Here is a 22,033-nt window from a genome sequence, read left to right as displayed (position 1 = left end):
CATTACATGCAGTCTGGCTAGAGGAAGGACGCAAGGCTCTGGGAGACCTGGACTAGGGGGCTTTTGGAGACCACACACCCGCTCTTAAGCGGGCGGTAAGCGGCATTTCAGCTGGCCCCTCTAGTGCCTCAGTGTGTATTGGTGTACTGTGTCACCAGATATATATATTTATTTATTTCTTGCACTGTGAGGTCGCTTCCTGGCTGGATACCCCAGATCGCTCTGAGGAGGCAGCAACATGTCATCCACAAAACGCAAGGCTGCCAAGGCTAGGGCTGTGTACACTGCGTGTGCTGCATGTGGGGCTGCTCTACCAGCAGGTTCCAAAGACCCCCATTGTGTGCAATGCTCAGATCCGGTGCTGCTTCGCCAGCCGGAGTCCGGAGGGGTAGTGACCCAGGCTGAGACGCTTGTAAGTCCTGCCCCGGTGTCAGGGACAGACTTTGCAGTTTTTGCTGATGGAATGTCTGTGACTATGGCAAAAATCCTTGAAACTTTGCAATCCATGGCTGGGGCTCAGTCTATGGACACGGCGAGGTCTCTGTCCTCTAATCCCCCTCAGTTGGAATTAATCCAGACTACAAGGGGGTCCTCGGCTTCTCAGGCTGAGTATTATGACTCAGATGATAGCCCCAGCCACCCTAAGCGAGCTCGCTGGGAAAGACCCTCAACGTCACACACTGCTCAGGGTCTCAGCGCAATCAGTCGCCCTGTGATGCGTCTGAAGAGAGTGATCAGGAGTCTTATCCTGGAACCCCTCTCAATCTGGATACCCCGGATGGGGACGCCATGGTAAACGATCTTATCTCAGCCATCAATAGACTGTTGGATATTTCTCCCACAGCTCCTTCTGCAGAGGAGGCAGCTGCAGAGCAGGAGAAGTTTCGTTTCCTCTATCCCAAGCGTAAATTGAGTGCTTTCTTGGATCACTCTGACTTCAGAGAGTCAATCCAGAAACACGACGCTCATCCAGAAAGGCGTTTCTCTAAACGTTCTAAGGATACACGTTTTCCTTTCCCCCCTGATGTGGTCAAGCGCTGGACCCAGTGTCCAAAAGTAGACCCCCCGATTTCCAAACTTGCAGCTAGATCCATAGTTGCAGTGGAGGATGGCGCTTCACTTAAGGATGCCAATGACAGACAGATGGACCTTTGGTTAAAATCTGTCTATGAAGCTATCGGCGCGTCGTTTGCTCCAGCATTCGCAGCCGTATGGGCACTCCAAGCTATTTCAGCTGGTTTAGCAAAAGTGGATGCTATCATACATCCAGCGGCGCCGCAAGTGGCGTTCCTTACCTCGCAGATGTCTGCGTTTGCGTCTTACGCTATCAATGCGGTCCTAGAATCTACCAGCCGCACCTCAATGGCGTCCGCCAATTCGGTAATTTTGCGCAGAGCCTTGTGGTTAAAGGACTGGAAAGCAGATGCTGGTTCCAAAAAATGTTTAACCAGCTTGCCTTTATCTAGAGATAGACTGTTTGGCGAGCCATTGGCTGACATCATTAAACAGTCCAAGGGTAAAGACTCTTCCTTACCCCAGCCCAGATCAAGCAAACCTCAGCAGAAAAAATGGCAGCAGAGGTTTCAGTCCTTTCGAGGTTCGGGCAAGACACAATTCTCCTCGTCCAAAGGGACTCAGAGGACGCAAAGAGTCTCAGATTCCTGGCGGGCTCACGCACGCCCCAAGAAAGCAAATGGAGGAACCGCTTCCAAAGCGGCTACCTCATGACTTCCAGCCCCCCCCCCTCCGCATCTCCGGTTGGGGGCAGGCTCTCCCGCTTTTCCGACATTTGGATGTCACAGGTCAAAGACCGGTGGGTGACAAACATTTTGTCTCGCGGGTACAGAATCGAGTTCAGTTCTCGTCCTCCAGCTCGGTTCTTCAGAACCTCCCCACATCCAGACCGAGCAGATGCCCTGCTGCAGGCGGTGGACTCCCTAAGAGCGGAAGGAGTAGTGGTTCCTGTACCGCCTCAGGAACAAGGGCGAGGGTTTTACTCCAATCTCTTTGTGGTTCCAAAAAAGGACGGCTCGTTCCGTCCTGTTCTGGATCTAAAGCTGCTCAACAAACATGTGCACGCCAGACGGTTCCGGATGGAAACCCTCCGCTCTGTCGTTGCCTCAATGTCTCAAGGAGACTTCCTTGCCTCAATAGACATCAAAGATGCTTATCTCCACGTGCCAATTGCTACAGAACATCAACGTTTTCTACGTTTTGTGATAGGAAACGATCATCTTCAGTTCGTAGCTCTGCCATTCGGTCTGGCGACAGCCCCCCGGGTCTTCACCAAGGTCATGGCGGCGGTGGTAGCAGTCTTGCACTCTCAGGGACACTCGGTGATCCCTTACCTAGACGATCTACTTGTCAAGGCACCCTCTCAAGAGGCATGCCAACTCAGTCTACATGCTACGCTGGAGACTCTACAGACGTTCGGATGGATCATCAACTTTCCAAAGTCGAATCTGTCACCGTCACAGTCGCTAACGTATCTTGGCATGGAGTTTCATACTCGAGCAGCAAGAGTGAAGCTTCCGCTGAACAAGCAGCGGTCCCTACAGACAGGGGTGCAATCCCTCCTTCAAGGCCAGTCGCACCCCTTACGGCGCCTCATGCACTTCCTCGGGAAGATGGTGGCAGCCATGGAAGCAGTTCCCTTTGCGCAGTTTCATCTGCGTCCACTTCAATGGGACATTCTCCGCCAATGGGACGGGAAGTCAACGTCCCTGGACAGGAAAGTCTCTCTTTCCCAGACGGCCAAGGACTCTCTACAATGGTGGCTCCTTCCCACCTCATTGTCTCAGGGAAGATCCTTCCTGCCCCCATCCTGGGCAGTGGTCACGACAGATGCGAGTCTGTCAGGGTGGGGAGCAGTGTTTCTCCACCACAGGGCCCAGGGGACGTGGACTCCGCAGGAGTCCACCCTTCAGATCAATGTTCTGGAAATCAGGGCAGTGTATCTTGCCCTACTGGCCTTCCAACAGTGGCTGGAAGGAAAGCAGATCCGAATCCAGTCGGACAACTCCACAGCGGTGGCATACATCAACCACCAAGGAGGGACGCGCAGTCGGCAAGCATTCCAAGAAGTCCGGCGCATTCTAATGTGGGTGGAGGACACAGCATCCACCATATCCGCGGTTCACATCCCAGGCGTAGAAAATTGGGAAGCAGACTTCCTCAGTCGCCAGGGCATGGACGCAGGGGAGTGGTCCCTTCACCCGGACGTGTTTCAGGAAATCTGTCGCCGATGGGGAGTGCCGGACGTCGACCTAATGGCGTCCCGGCACAACAACAAGGTCCCGGCATTCATGGCGAGGTCGCGCGATCAAAGAGCTCTGGCGGCAGACGCATTAGTTCAAGATTGGTCGCAGTTCCGGCTCCCATACGTCTTCCCACCTCTGGCACTCTTGCCCAGAGTGTTACGCAAGATCAGATCCGATTGCAGCCGCGTCATACTCGTCGCCCCAGACTGGCCGAGGAGATCGTGGTATCCGGATCTGTGGCATCTCACGGTCGGTCGACCGTGGTCACTGCCAGACCGACCAGACTTACTGTCCCAAGGGCCGTTTTTCCATCAGAATTCTGCGGCCCTGAACCTGACTGTGTGGCCATTGAGTCCTGGATCCTAGCCTCCGCAGGATTATCTCAAGGAGTCGTAGCCACAATGAGACAAGCTAGGAAGTCAACGTCTGCTAAGATCTACCACAGAACGTGGAAGATTTTCTTATCCTGGTGCTCTGCACAGAGAGTATCCCCTTGGCCATTTGCATTGCCCACCTTTCTTTCCTTCCTGCAATCGGGGTTGGAAAAGGGCTTGTCGCTCAGCTCCCTTAAAGGGCAAGTCTCGGCACTATCTGTGTTTTTTCAGAAGCGTCTAGCACGTCTTCCTAAGGTGCGCACGTTCCTACAGGGGGTCTGTCATATTGTGCCCCCGTACAAGCGGCCGTTAGATCCATGGGATCTGAACAGAGTACTAGTTGCTCTGCAAAAGCCGCCCTTCGAGCCTCTAAAGGACGTTTCCTTTTCTCGCCTGTCACAGAAAGTGGCGTTTCTCGTAGCGATCACATCGCTTCGGCGTGTGTCTGAGCTGGCAGCTCTGTCATCCAAGGCTCCCTTCCTGGTGTTCCACCAGGACAAGGTAGTGCTGCGCCCCATTCCGGAGTTTCTCCCTAAGGTCGTATCCTCGTTTCATCTTAATCAGGATATATCCTTGCCTTCCTTTTGTCCTCAGCCGGTTCACCGGTATGAGAAAGACTTACGTTTGCTAGATCTGGTGAGAGCACTCAGAATCTATATTTCTCGCACGGCGCCTATCCGCCGTTCAGATGCACTTTTTGTCCTTGTCGCTGGCCAGCGCAAGGGGTCGCAGGCTTCTAAAGCCACCCTGGCTCGATGGATCAAAGAACCAATTCTGGAAGCCTACCGTTCTGCTGGGCTTCCGGTTCCTTCAGGGCTGAAAGCCCACTCAACCAGAGCTGTGGGTGCGTCCTGGGCTTTGCGACACCAGGCTTCGGCTCAACAGGTGTGCCAGGCAGCTACCTGGTCGAGTCTGCACACTTTCACCAAACATTATCAGGTGCATACCTATGCTTCGGCGGATGCCAGCTTAGGTAGAAGAGTCCTGCAGGCGGCAGTGACATCCCCGTAGGGGAGGGCTGTTTTGCAGCTCTAACATGAGGTATCTCTTTACCCACCCAGGGACAGCTTTTGGACGTCCCAATCGTCTGGGTCTCCCAATAGAGCGCTGAAGAAGAAGGGAATTTTGTTACTTACCGTAAATTCCTTTTCTTCTAGCTCTTATTGGGAGACCCAGCACCCGCCCTGTTGTCCTTCGGGATTTTTTTGTTGTTTGCGGGTACACATGTTGTTCATGTTGAACGGTTTTTTCAGTTCTCCGACGTTATTCGGAGTTAATTTGTTTAAACCAGTTATTGGCTTCCTCCTTCTTGCTTTGGCACTAAAACTGGAGAACCCGTGATACCACGGGGGGTATAGCCAGAAGGGGAGGGGCCTTGCACTTTTTAGTGTAGTGCTTTGTGTGGCCTCCGGAGGGCAGTAGCTATACCCCAATCGTCTGGGTCTCCCAATAAGAGCTAGAAGAAAAGGAATTTACGGTAAGTAACAAAATTCCCTTCTTTGGTTTCATCTGACCTGAGCACCTTCTTCCACATGTTTGGTGTGTCTCCCTGGTGGCTTGTGGCAAACTTTAAACAACACTTTTTATGGATATCTTTGAGAAATGGCTTTCTTTTTGCCACTATGCCATAAAGGCCAGATTTGTGCAGTGTACGACTGATTGTTGTCCTATGGACAGACTCTCCCACCTCAGCTGTAGATCTCTGCAGTTCATCCAGAGTGATCATGGGCCTCTTCGCTGCAGCTCTGATCAGTCTTCTCCTTGTTTGAGATAATATTTTTGAGAAACAGCCAGGTCTTGGTAGATGTGCAGTGGTATGATACTCCTTCTATTTCAATATTATCGTTTGCACAGTAATTCTTGGGATGTTTAAAGTTGTGCAAATCTTTTTGTAATCAAATAATATTGCATGACCCAATTTTGAGTTTATTTCTTTTAAACGTTTATAATGAGCAATATATTTCATTCAACTTCACAATTGTGTCCCACTTGTTGATTCTTCACCATAAAATTTAAATTTTTATCTTTATGTTTGAAGCCTGAAATATGGGCAAAAGGTTGAAAAATTCAAGGGGGCCGAATACTTTCGCAAGGCACTGTATTTAGTATCACCGCATCCAGAACGAAATAATCTATAAAACTATCACACTATTTAACCCCTACAGTGAACACCATAAACAAAAATATACAAGTGGCAAGAAACAATGCTTTTTCATCAGAACTCTGAATTAAAAGTAGAATAGAATGGAATTAAAAAGATGAATATAAATAAAAGTAGTATAGCTGAAAACGTCATCTTGTCCCACAAAAAAAACAAGCTGTCAAACAGCTCCATCAGTGGAAAAACAAAAAAAAGTTAAAGCTCCCAGAATACAGCAATGCAATACCAATACTTTGTCTATATTGTTATTTTTATTGTGTAGAAGTGGAAAAACGTAAGAAAAATGATAGAAATGTGGTATACCTGTAACTGTTCTGACCCGAAGAATAAAGATTTCTGAATTTCTGGATTTTGTCCATTATGCATCTCCAGAATTGGAATAGAAAGCTATTAAAAAGTATTATGTGCCTGAAAATTATACCATTAAAAACATCAACTCATCCCAAAAAAAACCCAGACACAAACATGACTGTCCGCAGAAATATAGAAAAATTATAGCTCTCAAGATAAGGAGATGCAAAACCTTTTTTTTTGTAAAAAAAAAAAAAAAATTTGTTTGTTTTTTTTAGCGTGTGATAGTGGTCAAATATAAAATTATATATATATATATATATATATTTTTATTATATATATATATAAAAAATATCAGGTATCGTTGCAATTGTACCGACCCAAAGAATAAACCAGTCTAATCACTTATACCGCATGGCAATTGGCGTGAAAAATAAAGGAAATTCTTGACCTGCTGTTTTGTTAATTCTGCCTCCCGAAGATATCAGTAAGGCGCTTCTCATATTTATCCTGCACTCTACGCTAAGTGGTTACACCAGGATTTCCATGTAACTCTCTGAAATACGTGATTCAGACAGAACTCCAGACAGGTGGATAGTGTTGCTGACACTTGGCTCTTTCCCTCAGCATCCAGGTTTCCCATGATCTGAAATCCCTCTTTCTATCAGCACCCAGCTTTCCTATGTTCTGATATCCAACTTGTCCTCAGCACGTACCTTCGCCATGCTCTGCTATTCATCTTTCCTTTAGCACGCAGCTTTCCTATGCTGTGATATACATTTTTCCTCAGCACCCAGCTTTTCTATGGTATCAGAGATGTGGGAAAGCTGGGTGCTGAGGGAACGATGTATAGCAAAGCCTGTTTCCCTCAGTACAAATCTTTTCCATCCCATGCTTTTTATCTTTACCCCCCCCTCATAGATAGCTCTCCAAATACTATAATGGCCCCCACATAGCCTTCCATATAGTTTAATGGGTTCCACATAACCCTTCATATATTAGAATGCACCCCCATAGTCCTCATGTATTATAATGCACCTCTCATAGTACTCTATGTATAAGATAACTCTCCAATTATTATAATGCACCACTCATAGTCCTCCATGTATTATAATTCAGCCCATAGTCCTCCATGTATTATACTGCACCCCATAGTGCTCCATGTATTATACTGCACCCCATAGTCCTCCATATATTATACTGCACCCCATAGTGCTCCATATATTGTAGTGCACCCTATAGTTATTCATATTGTATTATGCAGCCCACATACTGTTTAATGCACATCAATAGTCCTCCATATAATATAATGCACCCCCATAGTTCATGTATAAGGTGTCCTTCATTTTATATTATGCATCCCCCCATACCATTTAATGCACCCCACAGGCCTCCATGTATTATAATGCACCCCCATAATCCATCTATAAGGTGTTCTTCATATTGTATTATGCAGCCCACATACCGTTTAATGCACCCCCATAGGCCTATGACCACCATGTACTCCCTTATTAAAAAAATAAACAAGAACTCACCTCTCTTCTTTGCCCCGCTGCTGTGGTCAGTGTCCTGCGCTCTGCAGTCTCAACTCAGCAGCGCGCAGAAGTGTCGTCACAGCATTCTGCTGCACTAAGACGTCAAGCACAGGCACACGGGGAGAATGATGAAGGATGGAGCGGAGCACTCCGCTCCATCCTCCATCATTACTTTGTGTGATGACGGACAAGGGGGCCCCGGTGCTGCCGCTGGCACTGGGTCCCCATGACTCACGGACCTCATAGGGATGCATGGTCTGCCACTGAACAGCGCAGGTCCTCTCTCACAGAGGAGCCGGCTGCTTCTCTGCAGGTTGAGTGCCGGGCCTCTAACCCTGCCAGGCCTGGTCACAGTCGCGATCTCCGTGACGGTGGTCGTTATGCCCCTGCTTAGAAGCCACACAGTCAAGAGTAACTTTGGTGCCTTATTAGTGAATGGATCCATCTGGGGTTTCATCTGAATCACGTATTTTGTAGATTTAGATGGAAACCTACAGGATAAATGTGAACTGATCCAAAATGTTCTGTACACCCAAAAAAATCTTCAACTCAACCCAGAAGAAACACGTCCCCAATCAGGTTTATCATCTGTTAACAGAAATTTAGGGGGTTTACCCAGTACTAGTAGCACAAAGGCTTTGGAAAAGAGCTGTGGCTCCTTGCCCCTCAAAAGGAATCCAGTGAAATCTTCCCTCTGAAATCCAAATGCACCCTTCTCTTCTGCTCCCCACAGTGTGACTAAACCGCAGTTAGTATATACATGTTTGGAAAGCCCGCTTAATTTACGAGCTGCAGCTCTCCAGAAGCTCAAGCTCGGTACAAGGTACAGGCACTATATTCACTCTGCAACATCCATTGTTGCTTGTTTCTAGAAAGCACACATGGGAGTCAAAATCATCACTTCACCTGTAGATAAATTCCAAAAGGATTATAATTTCCATATTGGGGTCACTTGAAGGAGCTTTCTGCTCTTCTGGCACTTAGGGGCTCTGAATATCGAGTTCGCAAACTATTCTAGGAAACTCTGCGCTCCATAAGTCAAATAGCACTCCTTTCTCCCTGAATGTGGGAAAATGGTACTGTACAGTCACATATGGGGTATTGTGATGTTCACAAGAAATTGTATAATAATTATGCGGTCATTTTTATTTATTTTCCCTTGTGAAAATGTAAAATCTGAGGCTAAAACAACATTATAGTGGTAAAAATGTTTAACATTTTGTGAAATGTATGTGGTGTCAATATGCTCACTGCACCGCCAGATGACTTAAGAGATGTAGGTTATAAAATGGGATCGCTTATAGGGGGTTCTGCTGTTTTGACATCTCAGGGGCTCTGCCAATGTGACAAGGCACCCACAAATCATTCAAACCAAATCTGTCCTCCGATATGGCGCTCCTTTCCTTCTGAGCTTTGCACTGTGCCTGAAAAGTAGCTCCAATCACGACAACTGCAACATAGTGTCTAATCTATCCCAGACAATTTTGCAGTTCAAAAATCAAATAGCGTTCCTTCCCTTCCAAGCACTTCCGTATGCCCAAACAAGAGTTTCTGACCACATATGGAGTATCGTGTGCTCAGGAGAAACTACACGACAAATTATGTGGTCCATTTTCTTCTGTTGCCATTGTAAAAATGAAAAAATTGGGGCTAAAACATTTTTTGGGAAAAAAAACCCTTAATTTTTCATTTTCATGGTCCAATGTTTTAAAATTCTGTGAAGCACCTGCGTGTTAAAATGCTCACCACACTTGTTATCTCCCAAATGTTGAAGCTAAAAACACCAGCCTGTGTGTTGTCAGTAGATGAAGAGAAGGCCTTTGATAGGGTCAGTTGGCCATTCCTTGGGCATGTGCTTGAGCGGGCAGGTTTCGGTCCAAGCTTTAGAGAAAAGGTTCTAGCATTGTATACTCTCCCTACAGCCAAGATTCGCTGTAATGGAATTTTTTCAAACTCATTCAATATCAGAAATGGGACTCGACAAGGATGTCCTCTGTCCCCCCTTCTGTATGCATTGGTGATGGAACATCTAGCCATAGCCATCAGGAAGAACCCTGATATTCATGAGATCTGCATAGGAAAAAAAACCTCATAAACTGGCCCTATATGCGGACGACCATCTCCTCTACATCGTGAACCCTGAAACATCTCTCCCATCTATCCTGAAGAAGTTTGAGCGGTATGCTGTGGTTAGTAATTTCAAGGTAAATACCTCTAAGTCGGAAATCCTAAATATCACCCTTCCCGCTAAACGTAAATCCTCTCTGCAAGAAGCCTTTCCCTTTAAATGGTGTGCCACTGCTCTGAAATATCTAGGGCCTTATCTATCGCCGGACCCTTCACATCTATTTAATTTGAACTACAAACCACTACTGCAGCGCATTGCCGCCGATCTTCAGGCTTACAATTTGCGGGCTCTGTCCTGGTTTGGACGTATCAACGTTTTAAAAATGGATGTCCTCCCCAAACTCCTTTTTCTTTTTCAAGCAGTTCCTATAGCCGTACCCAGATTCTTCTTTGCCCATCTTTGACGGATCACAACAGTTTTTGTATGGAAAAAAAGTAAACCCCGACTGGCCTTTAAATACTTGACAAGACGTAAGACAAAAGGGGGCACAGGACTTCCAGATTTTCGCTTATATCACACATCAGCTATCCTCATCAGAGTAGTAGATTGGTTTCATGGGGCCGAGACGAAGCAGTGGGTGGATATTGAAGCTAATCTTTTAGATTGGACCTTGACCTCCTTGCCCTGGATCACGAAACATAGAAGACCTAAGATTTGAACTCCCCTCTGACAAGGGACTTACTCATTATTTAGGACAGAACTAATGCTCATTTTAATCTATCTGAAGCATGGGGCCCCCTGACACCCCTTTTTGATAATCCCGACTTCCCGCTGGCTGTTGGTGTTAACAGGTTTATGACCTGGTCTTCATCCCAGAGGCCTAGGGTTGGCGATACCCTGCTGGGAACGCCTTCTCTGCTAACCTTACAGCATTTCCGAGCCGCCTTCCCTGATCAACAAATCCAGTGGTTTATGTATTTGCAGTTGCAATCGTTCATCTCCTCTGCTCGCTCAGCCTCTGACCTGGCCAGGGTCTGTACCAACTTTGAATCCCTTTTGATCCAACTAGAATCTCCATCCCATGTAATCTCCCAGATTTACTCCATTTTGATTTACCCAATTGATTCGGATCCAGTCTGGTATGTGAAATCCTGGGAGAAAGATCTGGGGAGTGCTTCCTCTGACGTGGATTGGGCAAAAGCTTATATGTGTGTACATAGGCGTCCCTTGCCTTGTAAAGTGCATGAAAAAACCTTTAAGATCATTTCCCGTTGGTATAGGTGTCCGAAGGAGCTACACAAAATCTTCCCGACCGCCCCTGACACTTGTTGGAGATGTAATGCTGCTGAGGGATCCATGCTACATATCTGGTGGTCCTGCCCGATAATTCAGGAATTGTGGCGTAAAGTTTTCCAAATTCATAACCACATAACGGGGCGGACAATCACATGCTCTCCGCAGATCGGTCTCTTGTCCATGATGCCTGGAGCTTTCAAAGAGGTCAAGCATGGTCTTCTCCGTCATTTTGTTGCCGCGACCAGAGCAATCATCCCGAGAAAGTGGAAGTCGGGTGTAACCCCGACGATTCTGGAGTGGTTGGCGAAAATGGATCACATTTGCAGGATGGATAAACTATCCTCCCACTTTGAGCTCCAACTGAGCATGTTTTTCAGCTCTTGGGACGCCATGGCTTCTATTTAGAGAATCAACTGATTTCGAGGTAATCCTTTCCTCTTAGGAACCAATCGCTTAATTTTTGCTCGGTTCGTGCTGAGAGGTGGAGTGTAGACCGCCTTAAACCGGTTGTGTTCCAAGGGAGACCCCAAGTCCCTCCTTCCCCTCCCCCCCTTCTGTCCCCCCCCCCTTGTCTTCTCTTTCTTTTTGTGTCTTTCCTCTCATTTGAATTCTTCTTTGCTTCTTCTTAACGTTCTTTTTTCTTTCCAGTTTTTTATGAATCTAAATTTAGTGCTTCAGAAATCAACGTTCTTATTTTCATTGACTCATTACCAAAGTCCACATGGAGAATTGTGTGTACTTGATCTCTTATTGAGATTGTCTTTATTTCCTCGATATGTGGAAGTATTCATGCACAAACTGAAAATGTGCCACTATGTTACAGAGTTACTTATACTTCATTTTGTATATTTTCTCTTTTTCAATAAACATTTTTGAAAAAAAATGCTCACCACACCGCTAAATAAATTCCTCAAGGCTTGTAGTTTCCAAAACGGAGTTACTTGTGGGGGTTTCCACTGTTTAGGCACATCAGGGGCTCTGCAAACACAACATAGCATCCACTATCTATTACAACCAATTTTGAATTCTAAATGTCAAATGGCGCTCCTCGTATTCTGAGCCCTGCTGTGCGCACAAACAGGAGTTTTATATCATATATCCGTGTACTCAGGAGAAATTGCACAACATGGAAACTCTGATGCAACAGTCAGCGGAGATCGCAGGATAAATATGAACCCAATCTTATTCTAAATTTTGGGAGGTAGAATGAAGAAATAGACAACATTACAAGAATAGCTCTTATTTTTATTATTGAGCAGTTCATCATGCGGTATTAGTGATGGGACAGATTTATTCTGCGAGTCGATTACAGATTGTTATTGGGGTTTTTTTCTGCCTCTATCACACAGTAAACATGCTCTTTTATAATAAATCATTTTTCCGTCACCATGTTCCGAGAGCTGTAACTATTTTTTTCGTCAAACAGGGCTGTATAAGAGCTTACTTTTTGCACAATGAGTTGGAGATTTTTTAGAGTACCATTTTGGGGAACATAACATTTTTTGATCACTTTTTATCCAGATTTTTCAAATGAAGAATTAACAAAAAACAGCAATTCACTTAGTGTTTTTATTTTATTCTTCATGGTTCACTGCACAATAAAAGTGATGACTGTTTTATTATTCGACTCGGTACGGAAACAGCCATAAACTATTTGTCACTTCTTTATACTTTGCTACTTTTAAACACTAAAACTATATTTTACAAAAATAAATTTAGTTTTGAATCATCATATTCTGAGAGCTGTAACTTTTGTTTTTCTTCCGAATGAGTCATATTAGGGTTTGTTTTTTGTGGGACAGTTTGGCGTTTTTATTTCTACCATTTTTCTTACATATGATTTTATTTATCGCTTTTTATTCACTTTTTTGTGTGTCAGTATGATGAAAAAAATGCCAATTTTGGAGTGCTTTTTTATTTATTTTTTAATGATATTGGCCATATGGAATAAGTAACTTGATATTTTTATAGATTAGATCATTCCGTCGAAGTGATCCTAATTATGTGTACGCTTTTAGTGGCAAAATGGGTTTTGGTAGTTTGTGTTTTTTAAGTTTTTGCATATTTTATTTAAAGGGAACCAACCTCCAGAATTTTGCTATATGAAGTAAAGGCAGTGCCATACTGGCACTAGGATTCTGTACCCAAGCATAGCTTTTGTTGAGAGATCGGATGCTTGATTGCTGAAAAATCTGTAATCAAAGTTCCAGAAATGCACTGCACTGCACTTTGATGATTTGTGGGTCAGGTCCTCTGTGTATATTCTTCCTCCTGCGTCTGGTATTGCATGCCACTTTTTTTTTTCGATATTGAGCCACGCCACCATTGCTGCTGTTGGTGGCGTGTGCGCATTGCCACAATAATGTCTTCATTAAAATGCAGTGCATTTTTGGAACTTTGATTAAAGATGTTTCAGCAACCAAGCATCCGATCTTTCAACAAAAGGTATGCTTGGTTTCATATGGTAAAATTCTGGTGGTTGGTTCTCTAACTTTTCTTTACCTTTTCACTTCGTCCCACGGTGGGGCATGAATATTTTTAACTCTGATCACTGATAGCAGGATGTTACAGGCCTCTGTACCCTGAGGTCATCAGATGACCCCAGGGTACGTTGGCAACGATTATAATCTCGGAAGGCCGATCCTGCCATAGGGGTCTTTTAAACCCCCATTTAAGCCTTTAGATATCGCTGTTGCAATTGACAGCAATATTTATGGCCTTAATAGGCCTTGATTGGTTCCAAAACCGGTTGGGTCCAATGCCCGCAGGTATGAGCTGCCATGTACCACTGTCACCTGCAGAGTTTAAATCTGCGGGGCAGCACTATTTACTTATTCCTTAGTGCTGTTAAAAAGCGCCGCTGATGAATAAGGCACCTGAATGACCGCCATTAAAACGAATATTGGCGGTCGTTAAGGGGTTAATCTAATTCAGACTAATAGGCAATTGTTAATGTAACGTGTCACCAGGCTTTCCCTATGTAAACTAAATCCACCACCTTTAAGTCATCTTGAACACAACTCCGGCTCCCCATATATCTAAGAAAGTACCTTTTATAATTCTCCGCGCCAAATGGTAATTGGCGCAGTCCGGACTAATGGGTGTCACTGGTCTGTACTCTGTGCCTCTTCTCTCATTCGCTGGCCCTCCTGCTTTGGTCAACACGGCTGACGTCTCTTATGTCATCCACATTCTGATCAAGTTTCGCATGTGTATAGCACGGAACAGGAGCTGCGTAGGAACAAAACACTGAATGATGACAGCCACATTAATCAAGTCAGGCCAGCAATTTCAGGGAGAGAAGATGCACAGTGCATACACCAGTAACACCCATTGGGTCAGACAGTGTCGATTAGTATATGGCATAATAGAATTATACAAACTATTTTCTTAGATATGTAAGTGAGCTGGACACTTATTAAGAAGTTAGTGGGTGCTATTCAAGTCAACTTGGTGGTAGATTAAATTTATATAGGGAAAAGGAGGTTAACAGGCTCCCTTTAATACCGAGCAAATTGCTAATCAGTACCTTACTTATGCTTAAAACGTGGCGATTGCTGCCTTTCACTTGGCATAACTGCGAGTATCAGGTATTCCCAGTATTACATTATTAAAAATGAGATATTTCCAACATGATGGTACTATAATTTTGGGTTTTCCGGATTATGAATCGCTCTGTCATTGGTGTGCTAATATATATCACGTGATGTCAGAGTCACACTATGCTTAACCATACACTATAATTATATGGAATATATTTAGCATGGAAGACTTGAATCATTCTAGATTGTGACACCCAAGAAACACTTATTGATTAATGTAACCTGGAGATATGATGCAAGTGGTACCTGTACTGGGACATTAAAATATTTTTTTTCTTTACTGCAAAGGTGACAAAGATACACCAAGGTTACTTACCGGTAGCCGGTTTTTCCAGAACCCATGACAGCACCATGTGAGACAGGGATCCGCCCAGCAAGGACAGGAAACCATTCTGAAATAAGAGGGTGGTACCTCTCCCCCTCTTCAGTTGTCTTCCGAGAATGAGAGGACCTCCAACAATTGTTAGTAACTTAACTCCGTCACTACTAATACACACGCACACACACTATTATACACTCCCTGACAGAAGTTCTGTCGCCTATCCATGTTATGTAAATAATAGCTTATAACCTGACTTTAAATTCATCCATTGGTTTTATAAATTACTTTTTTGAAGGCTGAAACCCTCCAAAATTTGGTTTAGGTTATGAAAATAAAGCTGCTTCAAAACTGAAATATTGATAATTTAATGAACACAGAAAGGTCAGATTTTGGCAAGACAAAAGTTTTGTCGCTATGTCATATAATGCACCCAATCCTAGTTTACATCCTCACCTGTGCTTACTAAATGATTGGTTAATTAGTGGGTGTGTATAAAAAGAAACCCAGCACCCCAGACCTTCACTTGAACTGCAACTTGACCTCTGACAACATGCTAAAAATCCACCCTGTGACCAAAGCCTTTATTATCAAGAGGCTGAAGACCAGATCCACTGCAGAGGTGGCTGGCACCTTTAATGTGTCTCAGCATCAAGTACAAAGAATGAAAAAAAGATTTGAAGAGACTGGAGAGATTTTTGACAAGCCCAGGTCCGGCAGACCCCGCAAAACAACTGCTCAGGAGGAACGTTTGTTGGTTAGAAAATCCAAAGCCAGCCTCTCTTCCACTGCAGCAGAGCTCCAACAGGCCTGGTCACCTCAAATCCCTGTATCAACTAGAACAGTTTGTAGAATTCTGTCTCGAAATGGCCTCTATGGTCGAATCAGTGCCCAGAAGAAAGCACTAAACAAAAGGCAAATAAAAAACCGTGTGGCATTTGCCAAGTCCCACAGCCTGCTAAACAGATGGACGCTGGAAAAGTGGCAGGTGGTGGATTTCTCTGATGAATCTTCAGTTGAATTACACCACAGTCGCCACAAATACTGCAGGAGATCTACTGGAGCCCGTATGGATCCAAAATACACCCAGAAAACAGTTAAGTTTGGTGGTGAAAAGATCATGGTCTGGTGTTACATTCAGTATGGGGGTGTGCAGAACATTTGCAAGGTGGAAGGCAATATCAATAGCCTAAAATATCAAGAAGTATTAGCTACCTCTTACATTCCCAATCATAAAAGGGGTCACATACCACCCATAATCCTGGTAAATAGCCACCAAAGAATATATTTTCCAATGATGTAAGGGTGAGGAACAAGCAGAAATAAACACAAGGCTCCAACAGCTTGATGTGCAATATTAGACTATCCACAGCAGTTGATAACACACACAGGGGTTAAAAAAAACAACACAAAACACACAATATGCAGTAAAAAGGTATCCAAAATAAGAAATAACATACACAAATTTGTAAGTAGAGATGGCAAACTGTGGCATGTGCCACAATAAATAATCTAGCTAACAGATCAATATGTCAATTAGGTTTGTGTGGAAAGCACAAATATAAATATGCACTGTGCAAAATTAAATATCTGAGGTAGAGGATAATAAACACAACTTGACAGAAAATGATATACAGTATGTCAGCGATAACAACAAGACTGCCAAATGGATGAAGGGCAAAGAAAGGTGTACGAGTTGCCACATGCAATATTATTGCATGCAAGTAGGTAGAGCGCATGTGCTGGCGTCCAGGGCCATCTCCGTGTCATGCCGAATGAATAGTGAAATCATCCTATTTGTTCATGTGATTGCTACACAGGTGGTAAGCAGGATCTATTTATGTTTAGTTATTTATACCTTTACTTTTGGAAACTCGTACACCTCCTTTCTTCACATGGGGGCTGCACCTATCCTGGCCACCCTTAACCCTACTCTATTCAGCTATGGCGTAATTTTGCACCAGCATTTGATTTGCATGGATAGGCAGTCCGCATATTCCACAGCACACTGTACTCCTGCTTTTCTTCTATATTGTGGTTTGTGCTTCTTCTATATGATCAGTACATCCATTGCTGAACAAAAATATTGTTCAAGCAGATATAAAGTTTGCTGAACAACATTTAAGCTGGGTTCACACATAGCGACAACGACATCGCTGTTACGTCACCATTTTCTGTGACGTAACAGCGACCTTGTAAGTCGCTGTTATGATCGCTGCTTAGCTGTCAAACACAGCGACACAGCAGCGATCATAACGTCGCTACATGTGCAGAGAGCAGGGAGCCGCGCACACTGCTTAGCGCTGGCTCCTTGCTCTCCTAGCTACAGTACACATCGGGTTAATTAACCCGATGTCTACTGCAGCTACATGTCACAGTGCAGAGAGCAGGGAGCCGCGCACACTGCTTAGCGCTGGCTCCTTGCTCTCCTAGCTACAGTACACATAGGGTTAATTACCCGATGCGTACTGCAGCTACATGTGCACAGAGCAGGAGCCGGCACTAGCAGCAAGAGCGGCGGAGGCTGGTAACGAAGGTAAATATCGGGTAACCAGGGAAAGGTCTTCCCTTGGTTACCCGATGTTTACCTTGGTTACAGCTTTCCGCAGCTGCCAGATGCCGGCTCCTGCTCCCTGCTCGCTTCATTTCGTCGCTCTCTCGCTGTCACACACAGCGATATGTGCTTCACAGCGGAAGAGCGACGACGAAAAAATGAAGCTGGACATTCAGCAACGAGCAACGACCTCACAGCAGGGGCCAGCTCATTGCTGGATGTCACACACAGCGACGGAACGTCGCTGCAACGTCACAGAAAATGGTGACGTAGCAGCGGCGTCGTTGTCGTCGTCGCTGTGTGTGACACCACCTTTAGACAAGCCTGTGAAATGCTGTGAAAATAAAGTCTGGTCAGATAAGACCAATATTGAACTCTTTAGATGCCATAATACACACCATGTTTGGAGGCCAAAAGGCACGGCATAATGTGGCCACGTTTGTTGGGTGTGAACTGTTCTTAATTAGGCTAGACGTATGGGTCCTATTGTTTGTTGACTCAAAGAAGTTAACCTTTGTTTCTTCCCAGACTGATTGGAGCCTTATTGTCTGTAAATGTGTATTGCCTCAGCTCCTCTGACTGCCTAATCCAGAGGAAAATTATGCAGTTAAGATTGAACTTGCGACAAATGAGAAAGCAGCCATCTCCAACCAATCCTGTAAGACCGAATACCCTGAATAGAAAACTGAGTGGTATAAAAGGGCCTTGCTTCTGTCACCAGGGTTAGACTGTACATGACCACAAGCTGAGGAGCTTCGGTTCCAACTGAGGAAACACAGAACGGCTTCACTTCAGATATACTACAGGATTTTAGCTTAGGATCCACGGTTCCAGCTTAAGATTTGTAGAACTGCTTCCTAAGCTTGCCACTATCTCCTCTCAGTGAGTGCCCGCCAAAAGCGGGATTCTGCTGGACTGGGATAATTGCCCTGGAAGCCTAGAAGTCTCTAACCCCTGACGGCCCAGTGGAATGGTGACACTCTTTTGCTTGTATCAGCTTGTGTTCTTGCTAAAAATGTACAATATGGTTTTGCCTGTTGTTGAACCATTAAAATCTTACCAATGTGTGGTTCACTCACCCTGTGTTGTCTGAGTAGTATTTTGCCCACGGGGAAAGAGTGTTCAGTGGGATAAGGCTCTGTGCGCACTGGGAAATGGAATTTTCTTGTGAAAATTCCGCATCCTCTCAAAGATTACCGCACCCGCGGTAAAAAACCGCGGGAAACCGCATCCGAAAACCGCATGCGGTTTGCCGCGGTTTTACCGCGGTATTATTCACGGTATTGCCACGCGGTTTTGCCGCGTGCGGGTTGGGATGTGCTTTATTGCATTCAATGCAATAAAGCACATTGAAAAAAAAAAAAAAAAGAAAAAAAAAAAGTCATTTAATTCTGAGATAGTAGATAGACAGAAGAATAGATAGAGGGATAGATAGATAGACAGAGGGATAGATAGAAGGATAGATAGATGACAGATCGCTGCATTTCCCACGGTCGGCAGTGAGTTCACATTACCGGCCGTGGGAAATGACCGGTAATTACCTCTGCTGTCTGCTGCATTCAGCCTGTGTCTGTGACAGTCGCGGCTGGATGTCAGCAGTGCAGGACGCCGGAGCCGGAGCTGTGGATTATGTCGGAGCTTTGCTTGGGGGGGGTTAATAAAATGGTGAACGAGGCTTGTTTGTTTTATTTAAAATAAAGGATTTTTGGTGTCTGTGCTTTATTCACTTTACTTACGGGTTGATCATGTCAGCTGTCACATAGACGCTGCCATGATCAAGCCTGGAGTTAATGGCGGTGGTCCCCCATCACCATTAACCCCTTGTATTACCTTGCCACCACTGCTACACGGTGGCAAGAAGAGCCGAGGACACGCCGGTATTGTCGCATAATACATGCGACAGTGCCGGGGCAGCTGCGGCTGATATTCTCGGCTGCCGGAGGGGGAGTGAGGCAGGGGACATTATCCCTGCCCCTCTCCCTCCCCAGCCTGAGAATACCGGGCTACCGCTGTGTGCTTACCTCGGCTGGACGGTGAATATGCAGCGGAGCCCACGTTCTTTTTTTTCTATATTTCCGTTTTCTTTCTATGTGTGTTCTATGTGTCTGTGATGTGATCTATGTCTGTGATGTCTGTGTGTGTATGATCTGTGTGTGTGTTTACTCTCTGCTCCGCTTCCTCTTCCTGTAATGACATCACTTCCCTGCAAACCGCAGACAGGCGATGTACATTACCGGAGGTAAACCGCGAAATACCGCAGGGAATAACGCAGCAAAACGCAGTGAACCGCACAGAATTTGCTGCCTGCGTTATTCCCTGCGGGATTTCATGATTAACATTGAGTCAATGGAGTGAAATCCCGCAGCGATGTGCGGAAAAGAAGTGACATGCACTTGTTTTTGCTGCGGGATTCCCGCAGCAAAACATGCAGCTGTCAAATTCCGCCCAGTGCGCACAGGATTTTTTTTCTCCATAGGATTTGCTGGTGATTCACTGCAGAGATGTTATGAACATTTTCTGCAGCGAAACATGCAGCAAATCCGCGGAAAATCCGCGGCAAAATCCGGTAAGTGCGCACATAGCCTAAGTCCTGATCTGTGCAGCCTTTATTAAGACAGCAAAGCCAGCGGACAAGAGCACCCTCTGACCCACGTGTCTCCACACATATAACCCTAAAAACACCATACCAACAGTGAAGTTTGAAGATTGGAACATAATAGTATGGGGCTGTTTTTTTTTAGAATATGGAACTGTCAAGCTTCATATGACTGAAGGAAAGATGAATGGACAAATGTACCAAGACATTCTTGATAAAAATCTGCTGCCATTTATTAGGCTGATGAAGATGAAATGAGGGTGGACAATTCCGCAAGACAATGACCTCAAACACACTCCCAATTGGTTTCAGAGAAAGAAAAATCTGCTAGAATGGCCCAGACAATTACGTGACTTAAATCCATCAGAAAATTTATGGAAGAAATTAAATCTAAGAGCTCACATAAGGAGCAAACGTAACTTTCAGGATTTGAAGAGTGTGTGGAAAAATGAGCCAAAATCACTCCTTACCAATGCATGCAACTAGTTTCTCCATCTAGGCTTTTGTACGAAGTATTACATTTCAATAAACGTGTTCAGTACTTTTTCCCTCTATCATTTCTCATTATTATCATCACTAAATTTATGGACATCCTTAGTTTGATTTCTTTGTATTCCACTCGGACCAACATTACTCTATGGGGCAGCTCCCATGAGCAATTGTTTTCTCAGCCCTAATCGGACCGAGAAAACAGTTGCAGCATGCTGCGGGTGGAATGCGATCTTGTTCCACTCGCACCCATTCAAGTCTATGGGGCGTGAGAAACATTGCATTGTTCTCGCATTACACCGGTGTAACGCGAGAGCAGTGCAATTCTCGCATTAGCCAGCAACGGAGGAGGTAGGTAAATAAAACCCTCCCCTTCTTAGCACTGGTCTTCCCCTCCGCAACTGTGGTCTGATCGCATGATCGGACCATAGTCGTATGACACTCGGCTCCTGCTGTCATGTGAGCACTCTCGCAGTAATCCCTGTGTGGCCTCAGCCGTAGGGCTCTTTTCCACTTGTGATTTCTATGTGCGAGTACGATCCGATAAAACATCGGATTGCACTCGCACCAGTGTTAATCAATGAGGCAGTGTCCTCTTGCTTACTTTTCTTCGTCACGAATCGTGTTCTCGGTGCAATCGCAGCATGTTGTGTTTTGCAGCGAGACTCGGCTCACGCAGCCCCATATAAACCTATGGGATCATGTGAATATCGCACTGCACTCGTATGTTATGCAACTGCAGTGCGATATATGCAGAGACAGACAGCGGAGGAGATGGGAAGAAAGTGCTCCCTCCCTCTTCTCTGCAGCTGTGATCCGATCGCAGGATCGCATCACAGTCGCATGACCCTCGGCTGATGTATGCAGCAGAGGGTCATTAGCATATTAATTCCAATACTCTCACATCGGAAGCGGTATGCAAGTGGAAAAGAGCCCTTAGAGTTAAACTACCTGGCTGCAATCGTGCAGCCAGGCCCTGATTCATGCTGTCTGTGGTTGCAGCATTAGTCTAGTGATATATTTTCATTAAAGTACCACTCCAGCGGTTTTTTCTTATTGCACCATTGGGGTGGTGCTTTAAATCTAATTCCCCTGACCCCTGTATTTTACTCAACTTCTGACAGCTTCACCGTCTACTGCCACTGGTCATGTGAGTCTTTGGCGATTTCTGACCTACTGGCAGCTCTAGTGTTTCATGGAGTGCGCCGGAGGTCACAAGTCATTACATCTCTATAAGAGCCTTGTTCTGCCTCTCATAGAGATGCATTGGGAACTTTTGAAGTAATATCTGACCAGTCATCAGTTAGTCACAAGATGGCGCCACAAGACCAGAGTGTTGTCGGTAAAAGGTGAAGCTGTCAGAAGGAGAGTATATGACAGGGGACTTAGATTTAAAGCACCACTGCAGTGCTTACCCTACCCCCACACCTGGAGTGGTGCTTTAAATAGAGACTATGTCGTTATTATATATAAATTCCAAACTGAAAA

The sequence above is a fragment of the Anomaloglossus baeobatrachus genome, chromosome 2 (genome assembly GCF_048569485.1).
Source record: "Anomaloglossus baeobatrachus isolate aAnoBae1 chromosome 2, aAnoBae1.hap1, whole genome shotgun sequence".
Lineage (NCBI taxonomy): Eukaryota > Metazoa > Chordata > Amphibia > Anura > Aromobatidae > Anomaloglossus > Anomaloglossus baeobatrachus.
This window is presented reverse-complemented; position numbering follows the sequence as displayed.